This window comes from Bombina bombina, chromosome 10, assembly GCF_027579735.1.
Source record: "Bombina bombina isolate aBomBom1 chromosome 10, aBomBom1.pri, whole genome shotgun sequence".
NCBI lineage: Eukaryota > Metazoa > Chordata > Amphibia > Anura > Bombinatoridae > Bombina > Bombina bombina.
The window spans coordinates 123,317,271-123,341,764 of record NC_069508.1 but is presented as its reverse complement, the minus strand read 5'-3'; positions in this window follow the sequence as shown (position 1 = coordinate 123,341,764).

Genomic DNA, 24,494 nt, shown 5'->3' with positions numbered 1-24,494 from the left:
GCCCATCCCTAATTCAGATACAGCATGTAATTTTAAACAACCTTCCAATTTACTTCTATTTAAAAAAATGTGCACAGTCTTTTATATTTACACTTTTTGAGTCACCAGCTCCTACTGAGCATGTGCAAGAATTCACAGACTATACGTATATGCATTTGTGATTGGCTGATTGCTATCACATGGTACAGGGGGAGTGGAAATAGACATAAGTTTGAAATTTGTTAGAAAAAAATCAAGTACTCATTTGAAATTCAGAGTAAATGCTATTGTATTGTCTTGTTATCTTGCATTTGTTGATTATGCAAATCTACTGTGTTTACTGGTCGTTTAACTGCTCTGCTCCCCTCAATATCTCAGACCATGGGGTAGATTTATCATACCTCGGGCGGACATGATTCACTATATTGAATCATGTCCGCCCCCTGCAGATTTACGGTCAATTGGCCGCTAGCAGGGGGTGTCAATCAACCGATCGTATTCGATCGGGTGGATTGATGTCCGTAGCCTCAGAGGCAGCGGACGAGTTAAGGAGCAGCGGTCTTAAGACGGAGATTGTTAAATTAGCCCCCTTGTCTCAAGATACTCTCCCTCCTGTCCCCTTCTCTCTGCTCATGACCTCATACTCTCCTCCTCTCTTCTTACCTCCTCACATTCCCGTTTACTGGAACTCTACACTAACCTTTCCTAATAACAGTTTCTCTCCTCCATTGATATCCGCCATGAACTCCCTTAGCATGTAAGCCTAAGAGCCCAACTGCTTGCAGATCACCTTCACAAGAGCTGACTACAACAGTGCGACTCTAGGCAGGGCTCTCTACCCATTTGATCCCTAGGCCTATAATTGCTACTTTGTATACAGCCTATGTTTATAGCGCTGCAGAATCTGTTGGCGCTCTACAAATAACCAATAATAATAATAATTTTGAATACAATACATTTTGATGCATGATCAGCAGATGATATAGTTCTATGAGTGATGTTGCCATATTTTAAAATTGACTTAAGCATTTAAACTGCAGTGAACACTAAATATTTTCAATATTTTTGAAAGAAATGTTTGAAAAATTACAGATTACGCTAATTACAGATAACTGATTATTGTTATTATGATAATCATGGGTACAAATTACATTGGGCTAGTTTATGAGTGGAGAACAATATTGCGCTTACGCGAGCACGTTATTTGCGCTCCACTCAGTAATACCATTGCTCCTAAATGTGCGCTGGCATTGCAGGTGCAGCGCAATGCAAACGCAATCTTGCTTTCGCATTGCCAAAGGCCAGGCACTCACAAGATCTCACATATAATAGGCTCCAAGGGCTCCAATGGGAGTTTTCATGCCGGCAGCCACAGCAAAACCCCTAGCGCAGCACAGGGGGCAAATCACGTATATGTATATGTTTATATACATATATATTTATGTTTTTATAAAAATGTTCATCTTTATATTTCATCTTAATGTACTGTCCTCTTTATTTTGTGGGCAATTGGGGCAACATATTTTTATCTTTAACCAGATGTCTGACCTCTGGTTAATTGCGCTTAGCACAATGTGAAAATGCGAACTCGCGGTCACATTAAACAGCCACTTGTAATGACTGGTTATTTTATGTGCGCCCATAAATAGAGGAGGCTACAGGACAATCCTGCAATATCCATGATAGTTGAGAGGTATACATCATTTGCTATGCAAATGAGAGGTCCTAAAGAATGACACAAACCATCAGCAGCAAACACATGACAAGAATGACACAAATGTAAACAGTGGCATGACACTACATTCCTTTAAGGGGTATAACTAGACCTCAATTGGCCCTGGGTAAAGGCATTAGCAGGGATCCCCATTTCTACAGTGCCATTTCTCAATGTTTGCAATCAGAGAAAACAGGGCCGACAACCACATAGGAGCAAAAAGAGCTGTTTCTTTGTGTCTGTAAATCCTCCTTCCACCTTGGTTAATCTACACCAAGGGATATGCACTTTCTGTATGAATACAGGGGACAGGTTTTATGTACAATAACACTGTGCCAGCCATCTTGGAACTCCTGCTTGCATGGTTGTAAAGGCAATTCCATACACTTTCCTTACACAGTTAACCCTGTTTTTTAGAGGAACACACTGAGGGGCTAGACATAAAGCAGATGCAGAATAGGATCCACAAGGCCCCAGTAGCAAAACCACTTCAAAACTCTAGAAGTGTGGGCCCAGTTAAATTTAAAACATCTTAGACCCCTGTAGTTATGCCCCTTATTCCAGTGGATGAAAGGATAATATAGCAGAAGATGATACATAAGTTAGTGACTGGAGGGGATATAAGGCCAAATTTGTGCAGAGTATGTATGTAGAAGTTAAGTATTTAAAGTTGTGAACCATTTAAGATGCAGAGAGCAATCATCTAGACCACTGGTTTTCAAACCTGTCCTCAGGTTTCCCTAACAGGCCACATTTTGAGGATATCTGAACAAGAGCACAGTTAAAATAATCAGCTGCTTGGTTATTTTACCTGCTCTCATCCAAGGTAATCCGGAAAACCTGGCCTTTTGGGGAGGCCTGAGGAAAGGTTTAAAATCCAGTGACCCAGAGCATCTTTCTAAAGTAATCCTGAAAATCCAGCCTGTTAGTTTGCCTTGGAGCCTGGAATTAAGAAACACTGGTTTGTGTCACTTAATGTTCTGATCTTAGTCTTATTAGCACACTAGTTCTGTACCAGTATTTAAATTTGAGGAAGTTGTCACAAATCAGGAAAGTAAAGGAATAGGATATATCTGGTGGCCTCAGTTAGTGACCTGTAACAATCATAATGAAAACTAGAGATTTCGTATTGTCAGACACAGTTTCCCTCAAAAATCAATATTATTTTATTAAAGCATTGATCCTTTTACTTACAGGTTTTATGTAAACTCTCAGGGGTTCTTTCAATGTCTGGTATTTAGACAAAAGGGATTAGACAAGGACAGTAATCATCACTTTGATATATTTCTAAATCCATTTTTTTCTTAATTAAATTATTAGTAAAGGAACATTGTAGTGTAAAAATGAAGTGCTTTACTCCTTCAAAAGGGCTAAATGTGTAGTAAAAAATGCTGTCATTTAACACCCCATTATGCTCCTTATGGAAAATGGCTAGTGTTATGAGCATACCCAAGTATGCCTGCTTCTCATTTTCTCACCAGCTGTACTCTTATCCAGAGTAGTACATGAGCACAACTCTAAATATGTAGATAACCAATTTGCAGAAATTAAGCCAAAAGTAAAATAAAGAAATATGTTAAAAATATTATTATATATTATTACTCTAAAATTATGTGTGTATGTATATATATGTGTGTCCATTGTAATGCATTTTTGTGTGTGTTTTTGTATCTGTATGTGAATGCATTTGTGTGTGTTTTTCTGTTTGTGAGTGTGTGTGCGTCTGTGTGTGTGTTTTTCTGTTTGTGAGTGTGTGTGCGTCTGTGTGTGTGTTTTTCTGTTTGTGAGTGTGTGTGCGTCTGTGTGTGTGTTTTTCTGTTTGTGAGTGTGTGTGCGTCTGTGTTTTTCTGTTTGTGAGTGTGTGTGCGTCTGTGTGTGTGTTTTTCTGTTTGTGAGTGTGTGTGCGTCTGTGTGTGTGTTTTTCTGTTTGTGAGTGTGTGTGCGTCTGTGTGTGTATTTTTCTGTGCGTAATCTTAGGGAGGTGGCAGCTCAGATAATTTAGTGAGGGTGCCATTAAAGGGTAGTGTGGGCATTTTTCCTAGGTCTAGTTCAGACTAGAGAGTATTTATTAACCATTGCACCCACTGAACCAGGTTTCCCTGGAGTAACTAGACTGTGACAAACTGGTAAAGGTAGAAAGGGTCTGTCCATCCTTTCTGTGCCAAACTGGTGACTGTGGCACGATTGGTTAACCCTGTAGTCACATGTGCGTAATTTTGTGTGTGTATTTGTGTGAGCATTTTTCTGTGTGTATGTTTTTTTTTGTCTGTGTGTGAGTTTATGGGGTAGATTTATCATAGCGCAAGCGGACATGATACAATGTAGCGTATCATGTCTGCTGCACATCGATAAAAGCTGACAGCATAATGCTGGTGCAATGTCACCCCCAGCAGATTCACAGCCGATCGGCCACTAGCAGGGTGTGTCAATCAACCTGATCGTATCTGATCGGGTTGATTTCTATCCGCCGCCTCAGAGCGGGCGGACAAGTTATGGAACAGCGGTCTTTAGACCGCTGCTTCATAACTTCTGTTTCCGGTGAGCCTGAAGCCTCGTGGGGAAACAGGGACATCAAGCTCCATACGGAGCTTAATAAATTGGCCCCTATGTGTGTATGTATTTTTCTGCATGTGTGTGTGGTTGTGTGTGTATTTTTCTGTGTGTGTCTGAGAGCATTTGTTTTTGTATTTTTCTGTCTGTGTGTGAGAGTTTGTGTGAATGTATTTTTCTATGTATGTGTGTGTGTGGTTGTGTGTGTATTTTATGCATGTTAATGTGTGTTTCGTTGTGTGTGTATTTTTCTGTGTGTTTGCATTTGTGTGTGTATTTTTCTGTCTGTGTGTGAGAGTTTGTGTGTATGTATTTTTCTGTGTGTGTGTGTGTGTGTGTAGTTGTGTCTGTATTTTTCTGCATGTTGTGTGTGCATTTGTGTGTGTGTATTATTATGTCTGTGTGTGAGAGTTTGTGTGTATGTATTTTTCTGTGTGTGTGTGTGTAGTTTTGTCTGTATTTTTCTGCATGTTATTGTGTGTGTATTTGTGTGTGTGTATTATTATGTCTGTGTGTGAGAGTTTGTGTGTACATATTTTTCTGTGTGTGTGTAGTTGTGTCTGTATTTTTTTGCATGTTAATGTGTGTGTAGTTGTGTGTGTATGTGTGTGTTCATTTGTATGTGTATTTTTATGTCTGTGTGTGAGTTTATGTGTATGTATTTTTCTGCCTGTTTGTGTGTGTAGTTGAGTGTTTTTTTCTGTGTGTGAGGGCAACAAAATGCAGAAAGATTAACAAATTGGGTTAATATGCAGTTTTCCCTTATGGGTAGGGTAGCGGCCTTTAAAATGTTTATTCTCCCAAGAATCTTATACCCCATTAGGATGTTGCCTTTGGCAATTAAACCATCAGATCTTAATAAATTTACAAAAGCACTGAGATAGTTTCTTTGGCGAGAAAAGAAACCTAGGATTAGGCTAGATAAGCTTATTCTTCCTTTTGCTACGAGTGGACTGGCATTACCCAATATAAAAATCTATCATCGTGCAGCTCTGAATTCCACTGGATTGGATAGCGCAGACAACTTTACTAAGTGTTGTATAGATTAAACATTATGTGCCCCTTTTCCCTGCCTTCTATTCTGCACTCCTCAAATTGAGAGCTAGGAACAAGGATTTCATCTCACCCTTTGTTAAAAGATATTTTATTAGCCTGGAGAGCAGCGATGAAGTCTGTGGGGGGTAGTTTTTTTATCTCTAAACAGCTTTCTCTTCTAGGTAATCCCAGATTTTCATCTGGATTACATTGTAGGGTGTTTCAACTTTGGAAGAGTTTAAAAATGTGTTCTATTTACCATTTGTTGGATCCCTTAATTTTAAAACCGTATAATTTTAAAGAATTCCAAAAAAAGATATAGGGGCATATATATCAAACTCCGTATGGAGCTTGATGCCCTGTGTTTCTGGTGAGCCTCCAGGCTCGCCAGAAACACAAGTTATGAAGCAGCGGTCTAAAGACACAGCCTGCTCTTAGGTGTCAGACATCGCCATCGTTCATTGACACCCCCTGCTAGCGCCCGATTGGCTGCGAATCTGTAGGGGGCGGCATTGCACCAGCAGTTCACATGAACAGCTGGTGCCATGATAAATGCCGAGAGCATATGCTGTCAGCATTTATCGATGTGCAGCGGACATGATACGCAATATCGAATCATGTCAGCCCGCACAATGATAATTCGGCCCCATCGTTTTTCTTTATGCAGGCAAAGCACTATTTATTCCAGATGATAAAAATTGTACTGAATATTGGTCTAATTCACCCCATTTTAGACTGTCCTAAGACTAAAAGATGCTAATTATCCTTTATTTATGGCACTTTACAAGCCTCGACAGTGGAAGGAATAACTAGGGAATATAATAGTAAGTGGAACAGATTCAATAACCATTTCAGTGAGGATCTCGATATTCAAAAGAGTTTTTTAACTATTAAAACTGTCACTAGGGCGGCTAAATTTAGAGAATCACACTTTAGGTTAGTTCATCAAGTTTATATAACCCCTAGGAGAGCACTTAAATGGAATATCCAAATGGAAAATATTTGCAAAAAAATGTAGGGAGGAGGACCCCAACATTCTTCATCTGGTATACTCATGCCCAAAGATAAGGCAGCTTTGGGGAGAAGTTGAATATCTAATCTTCTTAGTTTCTGGGAAAAGGGTTAAGTTTTCAGGAGAACAATCTCTATTTTTAAATAGAGTAGAAGAATGCGGTTCAAAGTATAAATTCATCCAGTGGGTAATTGTTCTTACGAAATCATTTATTTTTTAAAAAAAATGGATTAGTAAAGAAACCCCTTTAATTAGTGCAGTTAAATATTCTTTTATTCTTTGGCAAGACAGGCAATCCTGGAGGCCCATGATACGAAATTCTATAAAATGGATGGGAGAAATAAATAAAAATTAAATTTGGGAGGAATTTATCTAATTTATGGGGAATGATTTTCTGATCAAAATAAATCAGATTATTCCATTAGTGGATTTGGAAGAGGTGAATTAATTGGGTAATTAGTGGAGGCCCTCTATTTTTCTATTCTCTCATCCTTTTTTTTTGTGTTTTGTTTTGTCTTGTTGGTGATTAAAAATTGTTTTGAGGCCGTTGAGTTGGTTGAAGGCTTAAATTTAGTGATGTTATTCCGTAGTAAGATTTTGTCACTAACGGGCTAACAACTGAGAGATATGATCCAATTTTTCTGCTTTACTATTTATGTAAAGAGTTCTGCTTTTAAGGGCTTTGCTAATGTATAATTGAATAATCATTTGTTTTTAAGATTTGTATTGCAAGAAATATTTAAAATAAAAGGAATAAACCCCCCCCCCCAAAAAAAAACAAAACCCAAACTTCTGTTTATGCCTCGTGCGGAAACAGGGGCATCAAGCTAAATCGGGCCCTATGTGTGTATGAATTTTTCTGCACGTGTGTGTAATTGTGTGTGTATTTTTCTGTGTGTGTCTGAGTGCATTTGTTTGTGTATTTTTCTGTCTGTGTGTGAGTTTATGTGAATGTATTTATCTGTGTGTGTGTGTGTTTAGTTGTGTGTGTATTTTTCTGTGTTTTTGCATTTGTGTGTGTATTTTTCTGTCTGTGTGTGAGAGTTTGTGTGTGTGTATTTTTCTGTCTGTGTGTGAGAGTTTGTGTGTATGTATTTTTCTGTGTGTGTAGTTGTGTCTGTATTTTTTTGCATGTTAATGTGTGTATATTTGTGTGTGTGTGTGTGTGTGTGTTCATTTGTGTGTGTATTTTAATGTCTGTGTGTGAGAGTTTGTGTGTGTAGTTGTGTCTATATTTTTTTGCATGTTAATGTGTGTGTAGCTGTGTGTGTATGTGTGTGTTGATTTGTATGTGTATTTTTATGTCTGTGTGTGAGATTTTGTGTATGTATTTTTCTGCCTGTTTGTGTGTGTAGTTGAGTGTGTTTTTTTCTGTGTGTGAGTGTGTTTGTGCATGTTTCTGTCTATGTGTTAGTGTATTTGTTTATATTTTTTTCTTCTGCGTGTTAATGTTTGTGTGTCTGTTGTCAGTAAATGTGTGCATGTATTTTTCTGTTTGTGGTTTTGTCAAGAGCAAGATTTAGAGAGGGTAAAAGGAAGAAATATGAAGAACAACAGCTAACTGCATATTTTGAAACTATAATATCATCAACGGGTTCTGATGCTGGAACAAACCATGAGACCAAAAAATGACTGTTTTTTAAATATCATTAGAATACCTTACACATGGGGATAGATTAGGAGAAGAGCGCAAAAATGTTAGCGCTATTGAGAGCTAACTGCACTCAAGTTACATCAATTACTCTTCTATCCTTCCACTTGTATTAGAAGTTGAAAATTAACTGTTAGTGTACCGGATGCTTTTGCTTGCGTGCTAACGTCTGTAGGTAAGACAGAGCGGCCATGCTAACTCCCTTTCTCTTGCAATGGCGCACTCTACAAAAACCTCTCCTGGCTTTCACTAGTGCATTAACCTGACGGTGCGCTAGGACTACTGTGCTAAATCTATAGGTGTGTTAAGGAATTAAGAATATTGTTTTTAAATACAACATTATTAGTATTAGCATAGGTTTTCATGCAATCCAAATTCAGCTATACAGTTGAAAATGTGATCTTTTATAAAGTAGATACATGATATATCTTTGTTATGCTGCATTTTTTCAAACTTTAAAGTAATAATATGAATAAAAAGCTCTTTAATATAGAGGAGAGGGGCACTCTTGGGGGCATATTTATGCCCCGTTATTTAGACAGAAGTTATGAAGCACCGCTGCTCCATAGACCGCTGCTCCATAACCTGTCCGACTGCTCTGACGCGGCGGACATAAATCAACCTGATAGAATACGATCGGGTTGATTGACACGCCCTGCTAGCGGGCAATTGGCTGCAAATCTACAGGGGGCTGTATTGCACTAGCAGTTCAACAGAACTGCTGATGCAATGATGAATGCCGACAGCTGTCTGCATTTATCGATGTGCAGCGGACATGATCCGCAATATCGGATCATGTCCGCTTGCACCATATTAAATATACCCCTTGGACAACAATAAACTAAGTAAAACCATATTGAAGAGAAAGCTGAAGAATGGAACAAATCAGAAAACATATATACCAAAAAATATTACTATACATTAAATACTTTAAGGGACACTAAATACATTTCATGCACCTCCAGCTAATCATGGGTGCTGCCATTTTGGATCCTAGATTACACTGCAGGTATCTAAAGGACAGCTGCTGCACATGTTCAAACAGGTCAGCACTTGAATGCAGTGAAAGATATATTTCAATATGGTGGCACACATGACTATAGGGAGGTGGGGAATAACCTCAATACTATGGGGCCTATCTATCAAGCTCCGAATGGAGCTTGAAGGCCAGTGTTTCTGGTGAGTCTTCAGACTCGCCAGAAACACAAGTTACAGAGCAGCGGTCACAAAGACCGCTGCTCCATAACCCTGTCCGCCTGCTCTGATGAGACGGGAAGGAATCACCGGAAATCAACCCGATAGAGTATGATCGGGTTGATTGACACCCCCCTGCTGGCGGTCGATTGGCCGCAAGTCTGCAGGGGGCGGCATTGCACTAGCAGCTCACAAGAGCTGCTGGTCCAATGCTGAATACGAAGAGCGTATTGCTCTCCGCATTCAGCGATGTCTGTCGGACCTGATCCGCACATACTCTATCGGGTTGATTTCCGGTGATTCCTTCCCGTCTCATCAGAGCAGACGGACAGGGTTATGGAGCAGCGGTCTTTGTGACCGCTGCTCTGTAACTTGTGTTTCTGGCGAGTCTGAAGACTCGCCAGAAACACTGGCCTTCAAGCTCCGTTCGGAGCTTGATAGATAGGCCCCATAGTATTGACGTTATTCCCCACCTCCCTATAGTCATGTGTGCCACCATATTGAAATATATCGTTCGCTGCATTCAAGTGCTGACCTGTTTGAACATGTGCAGCAGCTGTCCTTTAGATACCTGCAGTGTAATCTAGGATCTAAAATGGCAGCACCACACTGTCAGATCAGGTTCGACAGACATATGATATAAATAGGCCCCCATGTTTACAAGTAGTATTTAGTGTTAAATGTTCTTTTAAATAAATACTTTTCTTCAACATGGATTCATATTATTATAAATGCTCCCAAATAGTATTATATTTAGCCAATTATTTTTGGCAGAATAATTTTGACTACATGAAAAGAAAGATATTTACAATTCTGAACAGAGATTACTATAACTGATGTGCATTTTATACGTACCTTTTATATGTAAAATATCAGGGTCTTAATTATTCATATGATTGTATTTAATATTTCCTAGTTTTCACATGTTTAAATGTGTTTCTCATTTGGAAATAGCAGTTATAAAGGCTATTTTGGCTATTTATTTCTAGGAGAGGCTGCTGAAAATGTGAGGCCAATAATGACAGCAAATGACAGACCTGAAAGCAGTAAATTATAGACTTGAATGGAAGAAAACTTACACTGACAAAGTTTGGCAATAGCAAAATGAAATTAGAAAATTCTGTCAATGGCCAAAAGTGATTAACGCCACTAATGAAAACTTGTTCATAGTATCTCAAATTTCATTATAGTTTATGATCAGTACAAAGAAATAGATGGTCATCAAAAGACCCCAAGGAGCCATATTACATGTAGGTGTCTAATAAAATGCCAGAAAATTAGTCTTTTATTTTTCCCTTGGGTCCATCCATTGTTCTTGGTGCACAGCTTGACTTGATATCAGCTTTCTTGGTTTAGAAAGTGCTTCTTATTTTTGCTCACCCAAGTCATTTACTAAGTAATACCAAAAAAGACATACCCAGTCTGCTTTATACAAATATTTTTTTTTAGATTCACCACCCTAAAAGACTCTGTCCTAGCATCCTGACTCTACAACATTCTACACATTGATTGTTTGATTTGTGTAGGAGCTCATTTATTGTATATAGTTTTCTTATTTGCTACAACAAAGGAGATAGAATTAAAATACTCAAAAAGTTTTTTCAAAGGGTATGTCTCTCAACTACAAAACAATGCAAAATATTACAAAACATGACAGTTTTAAATTATATATTTTGTATTGAGACCTTTTGGCATTTGGTGCTTAAAGGGACACTGAACCCAATTTTTTTCTTTCATGATTCAGATAGAGCATGCAATTTTAAGCAACTTTCTAATTTACTCCTATTTTGAATTTTTCTTTGTTCTCTTGCTATTTTTATTTTAAAAAGAAGGCATCTTAGCTTTTTTTTTATTCAGAACTCTGGACAGCACTTTTTTATTGGTAGATGAATTTATCCACCAATCAGCAAGGACAACCCAGGTTGTTCACCAAAAATGGGCCGGCATCTAAACATATTCTTGCATTTTAAATAAAGATACCAAGAGAATGAAGACAATTTGATAATAGGAGTAAATTAGAATGTTGCTTAAAATTTCATGCTCTATCTGAATCACAAAAGAAAAATTTTGGGTTCAGTGTCCCTTTAATTACGTAAATATACTATGCACACATAAAAAATATTTGTATGCCCCTTTAGATGATGATGTTATTATACAGTGTATTTTTTGACTATCAAAGACAACTAATTCCTTTTTCACAGTGTTGAGCCATAAGCAAAACCCAAGAACTGTAATAAGGTTAATACAATAGCGTATTTTTAATATGAACTATAGTTTCTTTAGAAATAACTACAATTATGATGTGGCCTTAATTCTATAAAGGTTCTTTCCGAAGACCCTTTTCCTTAACCTACATATGAAACTGTGGTTGGCAAGTAATCACAAAGAACATGAATTATAGTCTGCCCATACAAATTACACAATACTTTCTCCTTCGTTGCTCTATCATGCCTTAGGCCCTTTAATAGTTACAAATCCTCCAATACACATGTGTTAACATGAATCTCATCAGCTTTTTCAATATAAACGTTTTTTATTCTGACAAAAGACCACAGAACTGTGAGTGAAAAACAAAACTTTATATTTTAAATTCAGTCTCTTTGTGTGTTTGAAAAAGTATGTTTTATCATAGGCGGTTTTTCAAATAATGTTTAAATATGAGAACCAGATGGTAATTGTGTAGCAGTCTGGACTTTTCAGAGGTCAAATTGTAATCAATGACTCTGCAAGTATACAAGTCTTAAAATACAAACAGTTTTCTATCATCTCGTATGTGAATGCAATTACCAGATGATTGAGTATTTACTGTAGACCATTCACATTTTCATCAAAATTATTATTATTAATATTATTATGTTAAGCTATATTTTTACATTTTAGAAGTTACCGCTCAAGTGAAATTGGTTAGTCCTAAATGTTTATTTTATTTTCATTATGATTGGAATAAATAATATCTCAAAATATTTTTTTGAATAAAAATGTTTTGAGATTGTGAAGAGGTGTGAAATATTAAGAATACAATAGAGCAACAGGGTAAATTAGAAATGTAGCAATGCAAGCTGGTATACTTGATTATAATTTATAAAAAGAATAAAGGGCCAAATAATTTAAAAATATATTACTAAATTATTATTTTTTTAACCTCCACTAAAATGATTTTCAGATGAGGATCCTACATAATTGCTAGCATTTTCATTTCATTGTATTTTTACTTTTGATTGCAAAAGCCAATTAATTTATGAACCAAAGAAAATTAATTTTGTATAGTGTATACCTCACACATGTGCAACCAGACTTTGAAAATAATGTTTATGGATAGTTTCCAACATTGATATTTAAGTTGTCAAGACTAGATGACTGGGTAAGAAGCCTAAGTGGTACAGGGAATGACTGGCTCTTCGGGGGTGGGGTCAGTCATTATGTGGCTGGGTAGAATTGGGTGTGCCTCTGCAGTTTAAGGCAGAGTGGCAGAGGGGCAGGGACTGTGAAAATCTTGTACTGATATGTACAACTGTTCAGAAATAGATTTCCAGAAACGTTAAAAAGCAAAAAATTATTTATGTACTCTCTCCTCTATCTAATACCTGTGAGTATTTAATTCATTACAATATCAGGTCAATAGGACTTAATAAGACTGGCAAGAAAAATGTGTCATAAAAATGTTCACTTTTTATCATCTAATCAAGTTTAAAAAAATAATAAGAATTTAAATGTATTTGCACATGACCCAGGGTCAATTTCCTTGGTGCATCAGACAATCCATCATGTAGGTTAAAAGAAAAAGGGCTATATTACGAGTGGAGCACAAATTTGCACTTCCGCAAGAGAAATATGTGCTCTCCACTCAGTAATACTGGTGCATTCAAATGTGCTCTGGTATTACAAGTTGAGCGTAATGTGAATGCGACCTTGTGTTCGCATTGCATGGAAGCTTTGCACTCACGAGTTTCCATAGGGGGGCAGAGCAAGCTTGGGTCCTGAACGGTCGCACTTCACTTCAGCTCTGCTGAAATTGTTAGTAATTTCTTATCAAATTGACCGTCAGCCCATTTCAAATATGTTTTATGGATATTACTAATTCTCAAGAAGAGGTAGAGAGAAGTATAACACTAGTTGTGCAGCGCAGAGGAAAGCTGGATATTGGCCCGCCTAACGGCTGAACTACAGGGAAGCTGTTATCTTTTTTTTCTCACGTGGAGGCACAGGAACATGGCGTCTGACTGGGAAATAGGTGTGAAAGACTTGCTATGTGCCCACTTTCAGAGATTGGAGCGTGAGTTAAGGCTGGCATTTTCATCTCTACATAGTAATCTGCCTCCCAAAGAATTTCAGCGCCTCTCGCCAGCACACCAGCTTTAACAGCCTGTATCTATGGAGCCCCAGATTGCCGCAGGACGACTGCTGCACTCGACACAGGCACCTAGAGTTGTTGGCTGGTCCAACACAGATGCATGCAGCTGCACGAGTGACCTGAAACCCCCGCATATTGTTTTGGCCTGGGGAGAGGCGGCGCAAGATAGAACCCAGCGAGTTTGGCCATGGCATGACCACACAGAAAAAGGATGGGTGCCTAATCGCTTACCAGCTGGCAGCCTGGATTCTGAGGTCCGGGTGAGCTTCCTGACGACTGGACTGACTACGCTGACTGAGTGCGATCACTAAGATGTCCCCAAGCCCTTCTATACAGAGACACAGCCTACGGCCAGTATGGACGGTCCTGTGGTTCTCCAAATTTTGTCAGCCCTGCCTATGGCTTCACAGAAGGAGCGGCTGGATAAGGGAGAAGTTTTTGCACAGTTAAGGCTATGCAAAATGACGCTAGCTTTTCTTTCATGGCACCTTAGGCTGCGCATACTGGCAAATACTAGTTGGCCTCTACAGCGAAGTAACCGACGTGAAAGATGGACAGTGAGCCTGTTATTAAACATAAATTACTATGAGATGGGGTAGGAATACGTCAGCCAACTCTCACAATATAATCAGTGTGATGGACTGATAGTGAGTCTCCCATGGAACATTACTTATTACGAGATAGGATAGCTGTTAACTTTTCAATGCACCTAAGTTGGCGAGTAGTGGGTGTCCAAGGGCTTCCTATCAAACCGCACACTTACTGTCTCACAGACTTTACATTTGAAAATTAAAAGCTTGCTTTAGTTCATTAGCATGTATAATCTGTTTTAATACTCTGCCTCTGCACTTAAAATGTTACTTTGTTATTTTATTATGCTGTCCAGTTGTTATTTGCTTGAAATACATTTACAGTAATCACTTATATACAGGTGCTTCTTTATGGTGTTTGAAATACTGGACACCCTGGTCCTGTAAATATGCACCTACATACTAATAGTTGTACCCTGGTAGCCGCGCCTAATATGTTCCTATATTATATAGCCATATCTTATTCTATATGTTTTATTCTGAGCTCTATATGTGGCTTGCTTCTCTAAACTTGAGCTGGGAGTGATGTTGTAATGCTCTCTCTTATTTTCTCTACTGTACTCAATGTCTATTGAATCTCATAGTTGCCACGTGTCTTCATTTGGGGCTTATTTTGTATATACTGCAATCTAACTTTTTATTTCAGGTGCGGCACCTGTAACCAGATATATAACCCTAATTCAAGCGCACCCGTAGGTTCAATAATTAAATGTGGATGAGACATAGGGCAGTCTAGTGTATCTTTTCCTTTTAAAGACTTCTTTGCATGTTCTGCACACACAGTTTATAATGTTAAGTTTAACCAGTCTTTTGCCCTATTTACAGTTTGGCTCATATACTCTGTTCTTGTTAATTAGCACACGAGGCTTGGATCCTAATGCACTGCATATATATTCATATACCTATTGTGTTCTACTGCAGCAATACACCTGGGAATGTAACTCCTGTTTAATTTATGGCTGCTAGTGTATAACTGTATTTTATTCTCACAAGCAACCTTATAATATTACTAGTGAATGTGACTCTGTTCTACCTATATGGTTTTGTTATATCTGTTTTCTCCTTTCTAAAGTTCCACCAAACATTTAAGACCATATCCAACATTATAGGTGCGAGTAGTTCCTTGGAAAAACCCACAATTTACCAATAGACTAATTTAATTGTTTTGCCCGTCGCCTGGACATAGGGCCCGTGCCCGGGTGGTGGGGCATCATAGTTCTGGTTTTATTACACTTTAGTTATACATTGATATATACCTACTATATTAGGTGCTACTTAAGCCACCTCAGACTCATACTTCATCTAGAGAGGTCATTCCCATATTTGCTGCGCTTCCTACTCAGTAGTCTATAGTCATTCTACCATAAACCCAGGCTAATACATATTTTTAAAACAGGCCGGTTCTGCGTCCACCATGAAAAGTGAGGCCATAGTATGCCCTATATAAGGATTAAATTATCCACAATAGAGCAATTTTGAGGACTCCAGATTGGTCACCCTTGCATATAAGAATCTACCTCAGTTCAGAATATACCTAGCTTACTTCTTTTTGTTATACATGCACTCTTTAACCTATATATTGGGCTCCTAACTCACTTACCCACCACCTCCCCCCCTCTACATAATACACCTCCTATTACAGGAGGGCTAACTAGGCGGTTTCTCTCACCAATACCGCACCCTAACTATATTCCTCATTATATATTGCAATATACCTATATATATTACTCCACAACTTTATCATATGACAGACTGTTAAAAAAGAGCCTCTAACTCTTTTATGCATATTTTTATTTTATACTCTAGTTGTTGAGGGGCTAGAATTCAAATAACTCAAAATTTGAGGTAAACAGCATTAGACCCATGAGTGGTCTTCCCTATTCAGGTAGCCTTCTACTATTGCAAAAATTCCAATTGGTTAGAGGGTCCAAGAGTGGCCCCCGATTAAAAGAGAAGGCTTCAGCTTGTATTGGCATCACTGAATTATGATTCTATATAGTATTAAGTTTGTTATCTCGCTAGTTGATGTTATCAATAATGCTCGCATTTATATTACATTCCTTGTATACCCAGTTTTGCACTTTGTTTCTGGCGATGACATTTATGGTGTGTTTTAATGCTATCTCTGTATGCCATTTTTTTACCTCAATAAAAAAAAAAAAATACTATTCATTTTTATTTTTAAAAAGGAATACTCCACTTTATTTGGGGGGAAACTGGGAGACATTTATTTCACTAACCAGAGGCCTGACCTCTGGTTAGTAAAGTCTAGCTCAAAGTTCTACCGCAAGCTTGCGGTAGCATTAACTAGCCACTCGTAATGGCTGGTTATTTAACTTGTGCTCGTAAATAGTAAATTTGCCCATTTATGGGCGCACATTAAATTAGCACTCCACTTGTAATCTAGCCCAAAGAAAACTGACACAAACCTTAGTGCTTTTCCCACTATGAAATGGGACATACAACTTGTAAAACATCTATCATACAATTAAAATGAATTTTCTTAAAACATTTGTACTTGAAAATGCACACGCTAAAGTCTAAAATTGACATTTTAATTTCTAAACGGAGACGTTCAAAAACTCTAAAATATCTTTACAAAGGAAGCGTCTGGTGCAGCCAATCATATAAACAGCATGAATAATTGCAATCTACGCATAAATCTCCCCCAGATGCAAAATGTGTTGTTTTACCAAAAATTATCTTTAATTAATAATTTGTGTTATTAAATGTGTGGTTTTTTGGATATTCCACTTCCTTTTAGCCTAAGGATTCTAAATTTGTTATACTTCTAAATTGTTCCTTAAATGTACTCAATGTAAAATAAAAATCTTTGCATTACATCATTTGTTTAAAACAAAAATGTATATATATTTTTTTCCAACCAATACATTTGTGGAGTCTTTTCTTCATCTTGATGTTTATGTAATTACAAGCATATTAAATGCCATTTTGACCTAAGGCTTAATGTGTATGTTTAGATCATTGTATAGTTTACAATATACCATATCAATTTAAAACATATGAAACAGTCTTAAAAAGAATGTTATGCATTGTAATCAACTGGTAAGAGACCAAGGTCATGTAACAGAGTCCTTCCTCACTTTGTCTAAGCCAAAAAAAAAAAAGACTAAGCAAATGCAATTGGCTACATTGGAATTGGGAATTATAATGACAGAATGCTATGTTTAAAGATGTGCAAAATCAGGATTGTGTCAAAAAGGGAACAATATAATTGTAGTGTAGATTCCCATATGGGACTAAATTATCTAGATTTCAGTATTATCAGCAGTTCCCTTTAGTTACTGGAATGCAGCCAATATGCCACAATTACTTCATTTCTTAGGTGCTAAAGAACTTTTGATTCCATTACCATAAAATATGCAAAATGCTATTTTTGGAGTTGATGAAATGTTTATTTTCCCTTCAAGCTTAAAATATAAATGAATCCTTAGGTTATTAATGAGTGGTAACATTGTAGAAACTGAGAATGAAATAATGAATCAAATTTGTGTGCATCAAAAACATTTTATTTATAGTGTGTGCTAATTTCATGGTGTTTCATAGTTAAAAGGTACCTATCTCTGTCTAACACTCATAAACCATACTGAAAAATACAGAGGGATCGATGTACTAAGCAGATATTTCTGTTTATGAGCCCTCTATCTTGAGCCCTGCTTCTTGCCCTCTATGGGGCCGATTTATCAAAGCGTCAATTGGCCCCAATGCACCTGTTTCCCGCAGGAAACAGGAGTTAAGAAGCAGCGGTCTTAAGACCACTGCTCATTAACTTGTCAGCCACCTCTGAGGCGGTGGACAGTAATCAGCCCAATCGTATACAATTGGGTTGATTGACACCCCCTGCTAGCGGCAGATTGGCCAGGAATGTGTAGGGGGCGGTATTGCACAAGCATTTCACAAGGAATGCTTGTGCAATGATAAATTCCGACAGCACTGTAGGGCGGCCATGATCCGTTACAGTGGATCTTGTCCGCCCGAATATGATAAATCCGCCCTTATGCCTGAGGTGGAAGAGATAACCCCCTAAACATGCTTGTTAGCGTGATTGGCAGGCCCTGCTCTAGTGAAATTGGCTGTGTAAGACCAGGGGGCAGCATTATATAAGGAAAGGAAGTCTTGTCTAATATTACATGCGGGCAGCAGATGTAGTGTCTACTGCCCATTTGCTGAGAAGTCTATCTGCCATTTAGTAAATGGGGCTCATACTGGTTTTGTAACATTATCTATTATGTCATTAAATAAAATATTTTATCCCCTTAACTGGGTACGTAGCTGGTCTTTCTATGGGGTTGCTTTTTCTATATCACTATTTTAGGAATCCAGCGGGAGGGTCTATTAGACCAGTCTAATAGCACAGTCTTGCTGCTCATAGCAAGACCCAGGCTATTATAAGCAGACAGTGAACAGTGACAAAAAGGTTACAGGATTTTTTCATGCGTCAGATAGCGTACGTATAACAAGATGAAAGTAAACTGTTTTCACTTGCATGCTAACCCAAGTTAGAATATCACAAACGCGTTAACACATTCCGCTATGGAAGTCAACAGAGCAAAAAAGGTGGAAAAAAACTAACACCATACTCGCAAACAAACCTGATCAAATATTTTCAAGTCCACCAACCTAGCATGAAAATATGAATATTTCACATTCCAATGTTCTTCACATAGCAAAATATGTTCTATTTATTCATAAATACATATTTCTACATATATCTAATAGTATTTTGGTAAAATATATATCTATACGATTATACAGTTGCAAGAAAAAGTATGTGAACCCTTTGGAATGATATGGATTTCTGCACAAATTGGTCATAAAATGTGATCTGATCATCATCTAAGTCACAACAATAGACAATCACAGTCTGCTTAAACTAATAACACACAAAGAATGAAATGTTGCCATGTTTTTATTGAACACACCATGTAAACATTCACAGTGCAGGTGGAAAAAGTATGTGAACCCCTAGACTAATGACATCTCCAAGAGCTAATTGGAGTGAGATGTCAGCCAACTGACGTCCAATCAATGAGATGAGATTGGAGGTGTTGGTTACAGCTGCCCTGCCCTATAAAAAACACACACCAGTTCTGGGTTTGCTTTTCACAAGAAGCATTGCCTGATGTGAATGATGCCTCGCACAAAAGAGCTCTCAGAAGACCTATGATTAAGAATTGTTGACTTGCATAAAGCTGGAAAGGGTTATAAAAGTATCTCCAAAAGCCTTGCTGTTCATCAGTCCACAGTAAGACAAATTGCCTATAAATGGAGAAAGTTCAGCACTGCTGCTACTCTCCCTAGAAGTGGCCGTCCTGTAAAGATGACTGCAAGAGCACAGAGCAGACTGCTCAATGAGGTGAAGAAGAATCCTAGAGTGTCAGCTAAAGACTTACAAAAGTCACTGGCAAATGCTAACATCCCTGTTAGCAAATCTACAATATGTAAAACACTAAACAAGAATGGATTTCATGGGAGGATACCACAGAGGAAGCCACTGCTGTCCAAACAAAACATTGCTGCACGTTTACAGTTTGCACAAGAGCACCTGGATGTTCCACAGCAGTATTGGCAATATATTCTGTGGACAGATGAAACCAAAGTTGAGTTGTTTGGAAGAAACACACAACACTATGTGTGGCGAAAAAGAGGCACAGCACACCAACATCAAAACCTCATCCCAACTGTGAAGTATGGTGGTGGGGGCATCATGGTTTGGGGCTGCTTTGCTGCGTCAGGGCCTGGACGGATTGCTATCATCAAAGGAAAAATGAATTCCCAAGTTTATCAAGACATTTTGCAGGAGAACTAAAGGCCATCTGTCTACCAGCTGAAGCTCAACAGAAGATGGATGTTGCAACAGGACAATGACCCAAAGCATAGAAGTAAATTAACAACAGAATGGCTTAAACAGAAGCAAATACGCCTTCTGAAGTGGCCCAGTCAGAGTCCTGACCTCAACCCGATTGAGATGCTGTGGCATGACCTCAAGAAAGCGATTCACACCAGACATCCCAAGAATATTGCTGAACTGAAACAGTTCTGTAAAGAGGAATGGTCAAGAATTACTCCTGACCATTGTGCACGTCTGATCTGCAACTACAGGAAACGTTTGGTTGAAGTTATTGCTGCCAAAGGAGGTTCAACCAGTTATTAAATCCAAGGGTTCACATACTTTTTCCACCTGCACTGTGAATGTTTACATGGTGTGTTCAATAAAAACATGGCAACATTTCATTCTTTGTGTGTTATTAGTTTAAGCAGACTGTGATTGCCTATTGTTGTGACTTAGATGATGATCAGATCACATTTTATGACCAATTTGTGCAGAAATCCATATAATTCCAAAGGGTTCACATACTTTTTCTTGCAACTGTATATAGGTATGTGCAAAACATTGGAATGTCACATATTTACAGTCAACAGGCAGTATAACACTTTATTAAATATGAATATTGCATAAATATGCTTTTACCTGTTTTTATCTACTTGAATCCAAAAGACTCTAATGCACTTTTATATATATATATATATATATATATATATATATATATATATATATATATATATATATATATATATATATAGTGTAACAATTAGCCTGTGGCCCAGCACTTCAACCTAGGTGGTGTGTAGTAGACCTGGGTGCAATCCTCAGAAAATGACTATGTAGATCCGTATAAAGAAGGGCACTCACAGGATTTATAAGTTCAAATGAAAAAGCTTTATTCGTACATCAACAAAGAATGGTCAACGTTTCGGCCCTCATTCAGGCCTTCATCAGGACATATTAAATCTGCAAACAGCTGTACAGAGGAACTCCCAAAGAGAAAAAAGACGTCTTTAGTGGTTGGTACCAACAGTTATATATATATTAGAACAACTGGGTAGTTTTTTTAAACATTTTTAAATTGTTATATCTCATATTCAATAAATAGATATCTTTTAACCAGTTTTGCTAGTAAAGTATTATTATTTTGACATTTTTTTCTATAAATTTCCATTTTTTGTCTATTTTTATAAGTCCATTTATATATTTTTACATTATCCTATATAAGGGATTTTAATTACTTATTTTTAGTCCATTGTTGTTTTGGTAGATATTCAGCTAGTGTTTTTGAAAACACAGGCGCACACATAATAGAAAATAACTTTTTTAACATACAGCAATCTATCCAAGTGTGTATACAATAAACATATATACATACACATGAAGACATATATATATATATATATATATATATATATATATATATATATATATATATATATATATATATATATAGTATATATATACACACATATCTACACACATATACATACATTCATACACATACAGTTACACCTTTGAACCCTTCCTAGTCCAACACCTTGTCATTTGCCAGTGATGGTGAACCTTGGCACTCCACATGTTTCAGAACTACATTCCCCATGTTGCTGGACTGGACTGCAGAGAGCTTAAGCATCATGGGAAATGGAGTTCTGAAACATCTGAGGTACCATCTGAGGTTCGCCGTCAATTCTCTAGGCTTTCGCTCAAGCGCTAACAGTGTTATTGGTTTAACTTGTGAAGCGCTTTTTGTATAACTATATCCACTAATATGTTTTGCAGTACTTTTGTAATCTAGGCAAATATGTGGAAATGATTCCAAAGCTTAAAGAGCCAGTAAACACAGTTTAATGACATTTTAAAATAATTGTTAAAGAGAGAGAGAAAGGTCAAAATTTAAATGTGCATTGGGGAATTTATATTTTAAATAGAAGCATTTCTGCTACGCCTGGGTTAGGTTACAGAAGGAATGGTTGTAAATCGAAACCGTTGTAATTTGAAACCCAGTTTATAATGTAAGTCAATGGGAAGTGAGGGAGTTAGGTTCCAGGCCCCTCTCAAAATTGGCATAAGTAACACCTAATACATTATTTTTAAAGCTTTACAATTAATACTTTAAATGCTAAACAACATTATAAACCTAATAAAATAATCACACAATACAGAATATATAATTAAACTAAGTTAAATGAACTAAAACATTTGCTAAACAGCATTATAAACCTAATAAAATAATCACACAACACAGACTTTACTTGCATTTTTCTGCAAACAGTTCCTTCTATGCATTCCAATCTGGAATGATTTATAGACAGGAAGATCTTGTTCCTTTGCAAGCTGCTCGATAGCTCAGGTCTGGTTACACTGATTAATTTCAGCTTGCTTGGCTTGCATATCTTTGCTGCAACACAAGCAGACAGCTCCACCTACTGGCTATTGTAATCAATGCACTGCTTCCCAATGCTTTTAAATAGCAGTCACATGACTGAAAAAAAAGGTTGTTATTCTGAAACGGTGCAAATTGAACCGTTGTAAACCGAGGGCCACCTCTACTGTTTTTCAGAGGCATACACACATATGTTGTTAGGTCTCGTGCACCAGTATTCAAACACCACACCTTTTCTGAGAGTCACTCAGCAGTGGCTTTTATGCCACAAATTAATCTTCACAGGAACCTCACAGCATATGTGCAAATGCCACTGAAAAACCGTAATAACATTTACTAGAAGCATTTTTACTAGTGGTAGTATATTGCTAAAATGCTTCAATTTAAAATTGGAATGCACCTATTTCCATTTTTAAATTTGACCTATTGATTCCTTTAAAGGGACAGTAAAGTCAAAATTGAACTTAAATGGATTAAGTACAGCCCACAATTTTAAACATCCTTCCAATTTACTTTAATTATCATTTTTTTTCTTTGTTTTCTTGGTATTCTTTGCTAAAGAGTAATCCTAGGTGAGCTCAGGAGCGTACACGTGTCTCTGGCAATTTGGCAGCAGTGTTTGCAACATTGTTTATTACAATGTTATATATAGTTACAAACACTGCTTCTACAGACTTGCACACTCCTAAGGTCCAAACAGTCTACTTAGTTTTAGTCTTCAACAAAGGAAATTCAAAGAACAAAACAAATTTGATATAATAGAAGTAAAGTTTAAGTTATTCAAAGTAACAGTTTTGCAATTTACTCTCATTAATTATTTCACTCCCTTTTTATGACATTTAGCTCTGAAAATGGAGGGTTTTCTAATTCTTGGAAATTAAAAAACACTACTGCCCAAGGCTAAACCTGTTACATATTTTTATGGATTTAACATCTAAGAACTGCAAAGTAATGCACTTTATACTAACAGTATAACAGTGGCTAGTCTTGTCAGCTGCAGATTTAAGCCTGGGCTGGCTGTGATGGGTGAAGTCTGGCTATTGATAAAACAATAAAAGCAAACAACATTTTTATTTGTTTTAAAAAAATGTACTTATTTTTTTTCGTTAACAAGACAACAGGAAAGCTTTTAATTACAGGATGTTTAAAGTCCTTTAAGAGTGACTTAATGTGTATCATCCACTATATGTTGGAATCTGAGGATTTTATGCATAATGTGATGGTTTTTGTGTCATGCAATAAAGCTCATTATTTTTATTTTTTTCTCTGTAATTCTTTGCATCCCCCTGCAGGACAAATTAGCATTCATGACCTGAATATTTTTTCTTGGATGGAGTTAAGCAGAATTCACATAATCAGAAAAATTGAGTCTCGTGGGTGATTATTTTTCAAGATCTGTTTTGTTTACTAAAACAAAACCTATTTCAATCTTTCAAGAAAAATCAGCATATAGTCCATAATTTGGATATGAATGATTAAAGTACTTGATTTATTATTTTTTTTTGGACAGATGGGTAGTACTTCTCCACAAAAAAAATACTTATCTGCACCACAAATATTTTGTTTGTGCAAATGAGCCGCACAAGTCAAACTTTTTTTTCTTAAACAACATGAACAGACATGCTGTAATAAGACATTTTGATATAAGGCTGTTAATTTTAAATTCAAGGTTTGAGTCTGCTTGATCTTACATATTCTATCATAAAGAAACATTAAACATTAGATAACTGCTACACAGAATGATGTATTCAAAATAAATATTGACTTGATAATATTATACAGCTGCATTTTTTAAAATATATCAGTTTTAATATTCATAAAAATCAGTGTAGAGTTATAGTGTTTCTAAAACAATGGGCATATTCATGCATTAACTTAGGTTTCCTTCTCTCCTGAGGACAAAAATAAATGGGTCACTAGAGTATGCGAACTAATAACAGCGTGGTATATAGCACAGTGGCGTATCTATGTTTTGTGCTGCCCTAGGCACTTAAAATTCTGCTGCCCCCTCTCAAAGGTTTTAGTCCTTTTTTCCACTTAATATTTTTTTGGGTCATTGTGTAAAATGTTTTTGTTTTGTTTGTTTTTTAATAACAATTAAAAAGAAAATGGGCTAGCAAAACACTTGCATACAGGTGGGTTGAATTGCATGCATCTCATACCATTTTCTCCCTGAGTTGAGGG